Consider the following 12560-nt stretch of genomic DNA (forward strand, 5'->3'; position numbering starts at 1 on the left):
AAGGATGCGAAGGCTGAGTTTTCTACATTTTTTTGGAGGTAATGTATTTTAACTTTTTATTTTGAAGACATTGCAAAATCACAGAAAAAAGTGCAAGACCTTTGCAAGTCCCATACTTCATCCAGACTCACCAGTTATGAATACTGAGGCACATTTGCTCCCTCTCTGCATATATACATGTGCCCATATGTATATATACACACACGAACGTATTACTATTTTCTGAACCTTCTGAGAACTAGAAATGAGTTTTCGAGTGTTCTTCCTGGATCCTCATGAACCATAGAAATCAAAATAGGACCATGTGCTTGTAGCACAGAGGAAGTCTGTCCTTTGGCCAGCCCCGGGACCCAGTCTCACTTGATGCTTTTCTTCTGATCTGTCAGCACTTGGGCATCTAGGTCCCTACAAGCGTGATCTCCAGCTTGTGTCCACTTTTTCGTCATTTCAACATCATTTTCATCTAAAGGCTAAATGTAATTTAGCAGACCTAAAGGGGAAAAAAACCCACCATATGCATGTGTCTTATATGCAAGTTGACCTTTGTTGGTAACATATTGGCTTAAGTATAGGATTAGATTGTAAGCATAGTGGACGTTTGTCGGGTTTCCCTGTTTTTATTTATTTTGGCGAGCTTCCTAGTATGTGAACCCCTTTCCTGTTTGATGGAAGGGATCATGGGGAGAAATTATGTAGGAGAAGTGGACCGAGCAGTAGAATACAGAAATAGTTATTTGGGATGAAAAGTGGAAGCAGCCTCCCCACCCTCAAAATGCTGAAAACAACCCAAATGCCCATAATGGTGAATGGGTAAACACATGGCTACATTCATATAGCGAAACACTATTCAGCAATATAAAGGAACGACACATGGGGCGCCTGGGTGGCTGTCGGTTAAGCCTCTGCCTTTGGCTCAGGTCATGATCTCAGGGCCCTGGGATCCAGTCCTGCGTCGGGCTCCCTGCTCCGAGGGGAGTCTGCTACTTCCTCTCCCTTGGCCCCCCCTCCCCTGCTCATGCACTCTCTCTCTGTCAAATAAATACATAAAATCTTTAAAAAAATTTCAAGTCATAAAGGACCTCAACCAGCTTAAACTTCAAAAGAACCCAAACAATGCAAACTAGTGGCTACACTTTTAAGTGGCTTTTAAAATAGTTATAATTCCGGTGTAGAAAACCTAGTGTTATGTTAGTTTCAGGTGAACTTAAGTGGCTTTTGAAATAAAAGCAGAGCTGAGGGGGCCCTCCTCCCAGGGCTGGGCAAAATTCACCCTACGACTCAGGTCCAGGGAATGGTGAGTGGTAATAACAACCATTTCCTGGGGGAGTCCTAAGTGCCAAGCTTGGTGCTGCACATTTTACGCACTGGACCCTCAGGACAGCTCCTGGAGAGGGGTGCTGCTACCACTGCCTTCTTATAGATGGTGACCCAGAGACCCGAAATTACTTGCCTGTGGGTCTGTAGGTTGCACAGCCAATAGATGACACCCTCATGGGAGCTGACCCCAGGCCTAGGGATCTAGAGGTGGTGTTCATAAAGCGGGCGCTATCCTCCTCCCACACCACCAAGGAAGCTGTGGGATACTCAGTTCTTTAGGCAGCATGACTCTGAAAATGGTGGGGTTCAGTTCAGCAACATGTATGGAGCCCGTTGGCTCTGGGAATACGAAGCTTGTGTGGTTTTCTCTCGGCGCATGTGTACCGAGCCACTCCTGTGTGTCGAACACCAAACACATGTGCTAGGGCTTGGCACCCTCGGTGGTGGAAGGGTCCCTTGTCTTAAGGAGCTGCAATCTAGGTGAAGGGAGGAACCGACGAGCAAGTCCAGGGACAGGGCCATAGGAGGCAGGCTGAGGGGGGGTGGTCCCTGGAGGGGCTCCAGGGGGGTTCCTGGAGTAAACCAACAGTTGGCGGCGGAGGGTCTGGCGCAGGCCTCCTGCAGGCATGAAATCTAAGCTGGGACCTCAGCCCTGCCCCTCCCGCGCGTCTCTGCTGGAGCTTGTGGGTGATGTGCTGGGGTGGGGGGTACCCTTGCGTTACACACAGCAGAAAAGAGCTGATTCGTATCAGAGAAGTTAGCACGTCTGAGAGCTCATCCCTCCCTCTGCCTGTGGGTTTGCAGGCCGCGGACGTTGCAGGTGAAGCTCAGGGAGGAGCAGAGTGGATCGGGCTGGGCTTTGGCGGCCAGCTTCGGCGCGTGAGCCCGATGAGCCACTCAGCCCGGGCAGTGCAGCCACACGGCAGGTTAGCCCCCAGGGAGCAGGTCCCGGCCGGCCCCTCGCTCCCACTCTCACAACACACAGGTGCTGTCTCCCCTTTGCCAGCGGCTTTGCTATGTTGGGAGTTCCTCTCCCCAGGGCCCCGGTCGTGTTATTTTTGGGGCCACACTTCAACTTGTTTGTGTGCAGTCACTTTGGCCAGGGGTCCTCCTGACTGGCACATCCTGCTATTTCAGGTTTCTTGTCTTGGAGGATTGTTCCAGGCTGCAGATGTGAGCCGAGGGCCAACCTGTATCTAAGGGAAGAGTTGAGTAGGTATGGCTGGGGTCTAGGTGGCCACTCCTACAAGACAGTACCACCCCTCCGGTTTCTTTCTTTCTTTCTTTCTTTCTTTTTTTTTTTTTTTAAGATTTTATTTATTTATTCATGAGAGAGCAGAGACATAGGCAGAGGGAGAAGCAGGCTCCATGCAGGGAGCCTGATGCAGGACTCGATCCCAGGACCCCAGGATCACACCCTGAGCTGAAGGCAGATGCTCAACTGCTGAGCCACCCAGATGTCCCCACCCCTCCTGTTTCTGCTGTTGGTTATGTGTCACCTAAGTCCACTGTAGGCATGGCTCTCCCGTATATTTCAAATTCCCTAGACTGCGAGTCTAGAGATCTGAACCCTGCTCCCTAAAAAATGAGACTGTTACACCTGCACAGGACCCTTCTGTGTGGGTCAAAGCTTCGTTCCAGATGTGCAGACAGATGCTCTGACCGTGTACGTTGACTTGTCCTATTGAGGCCCCTGGCGCCTGGGTAGCAGGGCACAGGCTGGGATGTACGAGTCTCAGCTGCTGGACTGATGCTTCTTGTCCCTCACATTGTCTTGCACTTCGTCCTGCTGGGGATTTTTGTCTTTGTTGTTAATTCCTATTTTGATTTTATGGAGGATGAAATTTGGGCATAGATGTCAAGGCTCTTTGGAAAGCACGAGGATGGTATAAATATAAGGAGGTCGATGCATCTTGCCTGCTAAGGCAGAGCTTGAAAAAAAAAATCACTCCTAGTCTCATTGAAACACAGCTGTGGTCGATATTATGATGTGTATTCTTCAACCTTTTTTTGTCCTTCCCCAGAATTTGCTTGCTTTTTACAGGATTTGTTGTTATAATGCAAATGATAATTGTAGCTATGATTTTTGTTGTAATGTAATGAGAGGCCTTAGTCAAAAAGATCCTGGAGAACCCTGTCTCAGGGATTGATTCCACCACAGTGAGTTGACGCAGGTCTGCTTCTTGTTGGCGCACGTTCTCTTGGGAGAACAGAGTCTTCTCAGCAAGGAAAAGGGCTGAAATATTTATTCGGGGGGTCCCTGGGTGGCGCAGCGGTTTAGCGCCTGCCTTTGGCCCAGGGCGTGATCCTGGAGACCCGGGATCGAATCCCACGTCAGGCTTCCGGTGCATGGAGCCTGCTTCTCCCTCTGCCTGTGTCTCTGCCTCTCTCTCTCTCTCTGTGTGACTATCATAAATAAATAAAAATTAAAAAAAATATTTATTCGGGTGCCAAATGGTGAAAATCCTGCTTTGAACACAGTCAGCCCATCCCTGGCTATAGTTCTTTTGTTTTTGTAGGCTATCATTTGATGTCGGTCCTTATGGAATGACAGGTCCCATCATTTAGAGGAAAATCTAGTTAAAAAAAAGAAACAAAATTCCATTGCCATGTCAATGTCCTTAACTTTTTTTTTTTTTTTTTTAAGAACTGTAGTGGGATACTGGGACACCTGGATGGCTCAGAGGTTGAGCGTCTGCCTTCAGCTCAGGGTGTGATCCCAGAATCTGGGATCGAGTCCCACATCGGGCTCCCTGCGAGGAGCCTGCTTCTCCCTCTGCCTCTCTCTCTCTCTCTCTCTCTCTGTCTCTCATGAATAAATAAATAAAATCTTAAAAAAAAGAACTGTATTGAGCTGTGATTCACATACCATAAGAACTCCTCCAAGTGTACAATTCAGTCAGTGGTTTTTGGTATTTTACTCTTCACACCTTTGTGTCCATCCTGATGGGATGATTTCCTCGGGTCTGACTAGAGATGTTTCCATGAACGCCAAATCCAGCAGGTGGCGCGTGGCATCATCACAAACATCCAGCTACAGGAGGAAGGTGCGATGTTCAGAGACGTGGCATTCGCCTGCTTTCCCGTGGCATGTTAGGGAAGAAGAAAGAATATTACCATCCCTGAGTCTGGGATTTGTCTTTCTTTATAACATGGGAGAGGCAGCTCTTGTGATCTATAGATTGTGTTCTTCATATTGACTCTTGGAAGGGGAAAAACAAAAGTTTAAAAGAATTTTATTAAATATCCTTAAGGACTAAATATCATGCTGCAAATCTTTGTAAAAAGAAAACATGTCTGGATGGAGGGGAAGGAAGGCAAGAACTTGATGCCAAGTATTTCAACCTGGGTAAACCATGTTGGTTCTGGTAGCTTTAAGGCTGAGTGTGTTAACCTACAAAAAATTAATCTTTTTCAGTCTCTCATTATAAATCCTTGATGAAAGTTCAGGACATCCTTCTAAAACTTTTCTCCCTTAGCATTATTTTACCGCCTGCTGAGTACTTATAATTGACAAGAGTTGAAACATGCAAGTTGGAGCCACTCTCGTGAAGTAGGCCTATAATTTTTACTGACAAAATTTCTAAAAATTAGGTAAAGGAGTTGTTAATGTCATCAATTGGTGGAAGAAAGTGAAGCACCCCAGAGATTTTGGCCTGATAGTAGTTACAAAATTGGTTACTTGCTGAACTGAGCTAGACCCTGGATTCCTGATTCTGGTTCCAGCTCCTCCCACCAGATAAGCCTCCCAGTGGGACATCAGTACCTTGAGAGATGATTTCAGGTAATCTGTATTAGTTTTTTATTCTTGCTGTCATAAATTTCCATAAACTTAGCGCCTTAAAATAGTACAAACCATCTTATAGTCCTGGAGATCAAAAGTCCTAAAATCAAGTGTCTGAAGGACTGCATTCCTTCTAGGGACTGTAGGAAGGTGACTGCATTCCTTGGCTTGTGGTCTATCCTCCATCTGCAAAGCTAGCAGCAGAGCATCTCCCTCCAAATACCCCCTCTGACTTCTGCTTTCGTTGCGGCATCTCCTTCTCTGACTCTGAGCCTGCTGCCCCCCTCATATAAAAGACCCCTGTGGCTACACTGGGCCCACTGGATAATCTAGAGTCATCTTCTCTTCTCAAAATTATTTAATCATGTCTGAAAAGTCCTGTTTGCCATATAGGTAGGGTAGCATTCACAGGTTCCTAGGGTACAGGCATCTTTGTGTGTGGGGGTATTATTCTCTTTTCCATGCATTCTTAAAAAAAGTTTGGTGAATTTGGGAAATGCTGGACTACACAAAGTTAAATAGGACTTCTCCGCACTTAAAAAAAAAAAAACTATTAGAGCTTAGATTTGTTGAGACTTTTGTCTTTGTGAAGCACTTTGCTAAATTTTACATGGTTTGCCTAATTATTGTGACAATATTAAGGAGTTCAGTTATTTTTAGGTATCAGATGAAGAAACAGAAGTTCAAAGGTAAATGACTGATGCAAGGTCACATTGCTATAAGTGGTAGAGCTAGAATTCAAACTTATATCTGTCTGATGCTAGAGCTTGAGTCTTGAGGTTCCATGATGTTAATACTCTAATATGTAAGGCAGCGGGTGTGGATGCAGAATTTTCCAGATGAACTTAGCCAGCATTATAGCATCTGACCAGGCTAGTGTTCTTCAGAACTCTTTATGAAACGATACACTTGGTGGCCTTGATAGCAATGTTATCCAATAGCACTTTCTATGATGATGGCAATAGTCTATATCTACAATTTCTAATATGGTAGCCCTTAGCTGCCTGTGGTGATTAAGCACTTGAAATGCTATTAGAATAGCTGAGGGACTGAATTGTAAATTTTATTTGATTTAAATTACTTACAATAGAAATAGTCACATGGGGCTAGTGGCTTCTACACTGGGCAGCACAACTCTTGACTTTTCCCTGTTATTTAAGTTAAACCCAGGCCTGGGTTCATGTAATTACTTTTGAGCATAATACTCTATTTGACAATTAATTGGTATAAAATGCTATTTGAGGAATGGTTGCTGACAGCTTTAGAAAGTGAGAAGGATGTGCTTTTGGGTGGAAGACGGCAGTAAAAGAGGATTTCAGGCGTCATAAGAAAAGCCAGTGGAGATTTGCAGACCACTGAGTCCCAGTCTTTGATACAACTATCTTGGTTGTTGGTTAACTGAGAGTGTCCTGTAAACATGGATGTCCTCATGGAATTATTCTCAATTGTTCAACAAGAATCTATGAAGCCATTCTATTTAACTGTGGGTAAATCAAGGCAGTAGGACTAAGGTCTTGTAAAGTCGTTGAAGCCAGTTTGTTTGGGGAGATAGTATGTACTCTGGTGAAAATCATCCATCATGTTACATAGGACAATATCATTGGAAATGGAAAGCAAGTACTAAGTTAACACTGTGGTCAATAGTGCTGACTCTTAATTTAGCTGTGGAAAACATTTTTATCAGATGAAAGCTAAGGCAGGAGCCCAAAATCTGCAACAGATAAAATGAGAACCTTTCTGTTTGAAGCAGGGGTTGAGTGAATCATGGTCCAACAGAAGCCCCCCTTACTTCCTATTGAGGCCCTGGAGCTATGTCTCTGAAACTCCAGGGTATATCCGTCATGGAGAATCTAGAAAAAGGGTTAAAAGCTCAGAGTCAGGAGAGCTTCCGGATTTCTCAGGAAACGCTGCACAGGAGAGATGGATATGACACCTCCCAGATGACTTTATATGCATATTTTCAAATATATGTTGTATGTAATCTCGCAAAGATGCACTAGATGCCTTTGTAAATTTGCTTTTTCATATTATTTCATAAATAACTTTGAATGCTTGATCTACATCTTTAAAATGGCTGCTGAGTATTCTGTTATATGTTTGTGTGGAGCAGGATATAAGTTTGAGAGGAAGGGGATTTTTTTAGGATCTCATGTCACTGATTGAAGCCGGGCCATTCCCGTCAACCTTGGGTACATTCCTTACCTAGAATCAGACTTAGCAATTACGAAAGGGCCATTCTTGTCCATAAATGCCACATGACACTGGAGATCATTGAATTGGGTTTAAATCTTGCCAGTCATTTGCGTTTCCTGTGTCACGTAGGTACTGCAATCACCTGGACAATTGAATATCGAATCCTTGATTTCTTCACAGTATCCATTACAAGGTCTTTGCCCACTGAATCATGAGTGTTGCATTTCAGGAGGTGACAAATTCGAAGTCATGTGGTCAATAAGTGATTGGCCTAGGATTTGATCCCAGGTGGTCTGTCTTTGCCATTTGAGCTCCAACGCATTAATGTGTCTCTAACATAAATTTTCTAATAACTGTAACCCCAGGTAATGAATTATCAAAGGGAGTACATGTAATCACAGTTCCATCAGGGACTCTGCGGCCGAGCCCAAACCACTGATGAGCAAGCAGTGCCCCCTGGTGGCAGCTGGAAGTACTGGGTCAGCTGACAGAGAAGAGTGAACCTGATGATCTAAAGGTACTTGCCGAGTGCCGGTAACTGGCAAAAATCGTGGTTGGATGAAGGTTAAGGACTATTGCCGAATGGGACAAAGATGAAAAATACTTTTCATTGGGATCAGGACATCTCAGTATAGCCAGAGGAAAATGAACACAGAGATTAAAAAAAGAAAACATTAAAGATGCTTCTGAGGGGGTAGGTGTGCAGTCTTCTAACTGTGCAATGAGGACCAACAGCTTTGGGCTTCTTGACAGGTCGTTTGAAATGGAGAATCCCAGGTCCCACCCCGTGGTCCCCAAGTCAGAATCAGCGTTTCCCAAGAACCCCAGAGGAACTGATTTGCCCCATAAAGTGTGGGAAATGCTTGCACACAGCAGAAGCCTTGAGCTCTTGGACTGGAGATTTAGATAGAGCTGGAGTGGATCCTGGTTCTGCTGATCCTTAGCTGTGTGCCCTTGAGCTGAGTAACAGGTGCTTCGGGTTTCCCAGCTGTAAGTGAGGAAGGCGGTCAGTACATTCCTCGTTGGGTCATCGTGCAGCAGCCCTCACCGCTGTCACTGCCAACACTGAATGAGGGCTCACACGTTCCAGGCACTGTTCGGAGCTCCTCTTAATGAGATCTTGAAGGCTACATGCCTGGCCATTGGTAAATGCTCACCAGTGGAAAAAATGCTGGATTGTGATGATTGTAATCCTCCTAGGCATGGTCTTAGAGCAAGCTGATGGAAAGGAAACGCCTCCATGGAAGACAGGAAGACTGCAGGTTTGGCAAGTGGGGGCCAGGAGCTTTGAGGGCTGGATGCTGAACCCTGACCTGTCTTTTCATTAGTAATGCAAAAGAGATGATTTAAGATGAAACCAGTTTTCAGAGAGCTTGCTTAATCTAATTGACAACAGGAAATCCATTTAAAACACTGGTTCTGAAACCTTGTGATCCGAGGCTCCCTTTACACTCTTCAACATTATTGAGGTCCCCCCTTGGAGCTTTTGTTGATGTGGGTTATAGCTGTATCTTCCAGTATTGACCTTATTAGAAGCTAAACGCTGAGATAGATTTTAAATATTAACTCATTTAAAGATATGTTAACATAAGTAATAGTTTTTATAAGAAATAACTACACTTTCTAACATACAAAAACTCTTGGGAGCCGTGTGGAGTGTTGACTGTCTTTGCAAATCTCCTTAATACCTGGTTCAATAGAAGAGCAAAGATTCTCCTATCTGCTTTCCATTCAGTGTGTTGAAGTATCATTCATCATGTAGACTCTAGAAAACTCCACTGTACACTCATGAAAGCAGGAGAGTAGGAAAGGCAAATAACATTTTAGTATTCTTAGAAAAGAGCTTTGATCTCATGAGTCTCCTGGAAGGGTCTCAGGGACTCCCAGGAAACTGGTGGTTTAAAAGATGAAACACATTCATTGTAAGTAAATATATGTAGTTGAAGACAAACTATTCTTTGAGATTAATTAATTGCTTAATGGGCCAGAGCTCTGCTGGGACCTCAAGTTGTACTTGAAATGCATGAAACAATTTCTGTAAGCATTAGAATTCTCAGCTTTGCTAATTCGGATTGGTTTTACACACCTGTGGGGTTTATCGTATTTCCACAGGAGTCTTTGATTAGGTGCACTTGGCAAATTACCTTTAGATTTCCAGTTCAGCTGTAAAATATTTGGCATTTTACATTCGTGGGCTGTTCTGCTGCTAGTTAGGAATGTGGTGATTAACTTGCAGGGTGGGATCAAAGCATGGCTTGGCTTTCCTGTCTTATTTTATCTTTTAGAGAAGAGAGAATGATGGTAAAAATAGAACAGAACTATCTAATTAAATATGTCTTTCAAAATACAACTGTCAGGGGAGCCTGGCTGTCTCGGTTGGTGGAGCTGTGACTCTTGATCTTGGGGTTGTGAGTTCAAGCCCCATGTTGGGTAGAGAACTTACTTAAAAACACAATAAATAAATAAAAATGAAAACCCAAATTGAGTTGTCAAAGTGTGTTACATTGGAACGGGCTGTAAAATCTTGGGCTGCAGACTGGGAAGGCCTGGGAAGGTAGTGATTTCCCCTGCTTGGAGGGCTGCATTTGGCATGAGTTCAGTGACAAAGAGTGTCTTGTGTTTTGGCCCCCTTTTCTGTGACGGCTACTTTGAGTACCACGCTGTGTGACAAGAAGTTGTGCATCCAGTCTTTGGGGGGGCTACGTGCCCTGCTGCCCCTTAAACTTGAGGACCAAATTGATATGCGTTATCATATTCAGGAATATGGGGGACATTATTTCATATTTTCATATTACTATTTTTTTGTGTGGAAAAAAAACCCTCAGGGCTTTGCTATGCAAATGAAGCAATTCTGAATTTTCTTCTCAAATCTTAATAAGAGAGCAATTTATATTTGACGTTTGGCATACCTGTTCACTTCTTAAGTGGTTGTCAAAGTCAGGTTCAGTTTGTATTTCTTGAACACCTATCCTGTGATGCTAGAACAAGTCCAGGAACATGGTTAGAGAGAATTTTGTTTTTGAGAGGCTGACCGCGTGGATTGCAGCTGGTAACCAGCAGGCGGGGCTCCTGTGGCAGCTTTGTGCAGTCGCAGGGCTTTGCAGCAGAGGCCCACAGCGAAAGGAGCTTGCTGCTGAGGACAAGAGCTGTGGAACCTGTGCGACTTCAAATCACCTACATCAGGCCTGGCTGGTGGATCTAGAACGGGATCTGGGTCCCTAAGAACCCCCTTGCACTCATGCTAGCTGCTGATTGCCTTGTATGAAGAAAGCCCCATTTTTGGTCAGATCTTGTGCTTTTTCAAGAGAAAAAAGTATTCCAGATTTCTCGGTGAAATTCTTTTTCTTTTTAAAAAAACTTTATTATTTGTTCATAAGAGACACAGAGAGGCAGAGACACAGGCAGAGGGAGAAGCAGGCTCCATGCAGGGAGCCCGATGTGGGACTCGATTCCCGGACCCCGGGGTCACGACTTGAGTCGAAGGCAGACGCTCCCCCACTGAGTGGCCCAGGTGTCCCTCTCTGTGAAATTTTCTGATTGAAAAAATCGTTCTTAATTTCTTTTAAAGCATCATTCAGACAAAAAAAAAAAAAAAAAAAAAAAAAAAAGGACATTCGTGGGCTGAATTTGCCCTGTGGTTTGCCAAGACCTATAGAATCCTAGGATGATTAACGGCCCAGACTTACTGTCTCTTCTTAGGAAAGGAAATTACCATCGTATTTCTTTATACAGGAGGAGAGTGGCATATAGAAAACAAAGGTAGAGTTGCTTTACTATTTCAGGGGAAAGTCATGCAGTCTTGAATCCTGCTGATGATAAATTTTTGTTTTGGAGTCCTGAGATGGGAGTTGAGCTGCTTGTGAGGCAAGAATTCTCCTTCAACACAGTCCTTTTTGAGTATTAATTAGTATTTAGAATTGCTCAATATTTACAATAAGCCTAGTGGTGTGGGAATGACCACACCCCCCAGGTTTGTGGGATTGTCTTTCACATATCCTTTTTCCCCCTGCGACCGCTTGCACACGTGTCAGCATGGTTTCTTGGCTCGCGACTGGGGGCAGTGCGGTGACCCTCTGGCTGATGACCCGGCACCTGCCCTCCAGCCCTGCTGCACCAGCGTCCCCAGAGGTCTGTCTGCATTTGCTTTGGCCTTCCTCCAGAAGGTTCTTTGTTCTTTCTCTCTGGGCAGCAACTAGAATTAGATCAAGTTTTTTCCTGCCTCCGTGTTCCTTCTTCCTCTTGAAACACTTGAGTGCCTTCTAACTGCTCATTAGGTGAAAGTGAAAACCCTCCATAGACTGGCCTGTGCCCGCTTCCCCTGATTGATCTTAGCCGTGTCCTCCGCTCTGCCCTCCAGCTACCTGGCCGCCTATTTACCACGGTTTCTTCATCTCCCAGCTTTGCAACAAAACTGTTTTAAATCTGGCAGAAAGCTTTAGTTCCAGTTGAAACCACAAGCCCTAAGCTCCATGGACATGATGAGAAACACTGAGTAAAGAGGATATTGACACAAGTATTTTCATTTTATTTTTTTAAGATTTTATTTATTTAATCATGAGAGACACAGAGAGGGACACAGAGAGAGGCGGAGACACAGGCAGAGGGAGCAACAGGCTCCCTGCAGGGAGCCCGATGTGGGACTCGATCCCAGGACTCCAGGATCATGCCCTGAGCCGAAGACAGATGCTCAACCACTGAGCCACACAGGCATCCCTTCATTTTATTTTTTAAAAAGTTTTTGTTCATTCATTTAGGAGAGAGAGAGAGAGAGAGCGAGAGAGCACTGCATTAGTAGGTGGAGGGGGAGAGACATTGGGAGAAGCGGACCCTCTGCTGAGCAGGAAACCCATCGGGTGGAGGGGTTCCAGCCCAGGACCCTGGGATCAGGACCTGAGCCCCCTGGGTGCCCCAAGCAAGTATTATTAATTTTGGTTATTCTTTATCCTTTATTTAGAGACATAAGGGAAAGGATAGAGGATAACGATACTGGGAAGCATAAAATTTGAGTGAAATCTCTATTGATCATCTTTTCAGCGTAAAGGTCAAGTTCTTTTTTTTTTTTTTAAAGATCTTGTTTATTTATTCATGAGAGACACAGGCAGAGACACAGGCAGAGGAGAAGCAGGTTTCCTGCATGGAGCCCGATGCGGGACTCGATCCCTGGACCCGGGATCACACCCTGAGCCAAAGGCAGACGCTCAACCGCTGAGCCACCCAGGTGTCCCTAAAGGTAAATTTCTAAGTGTTCACTTAAAAAAGGCACAAA

The sequence above is a fragment of the Canis lupus genome, chromosome 2 (assembly GCF_003254725.2).
Source record: "Canis lupus dingo isolate Sandy chromosome 2, ASM325472v2, whole genome shotgun sequence".
NCBI classification, from domain to species: Eukaryota; Metazoa; Chordata; class Mammalia; order Carnivora; family Canidae; genus Canis; species Canis lupus.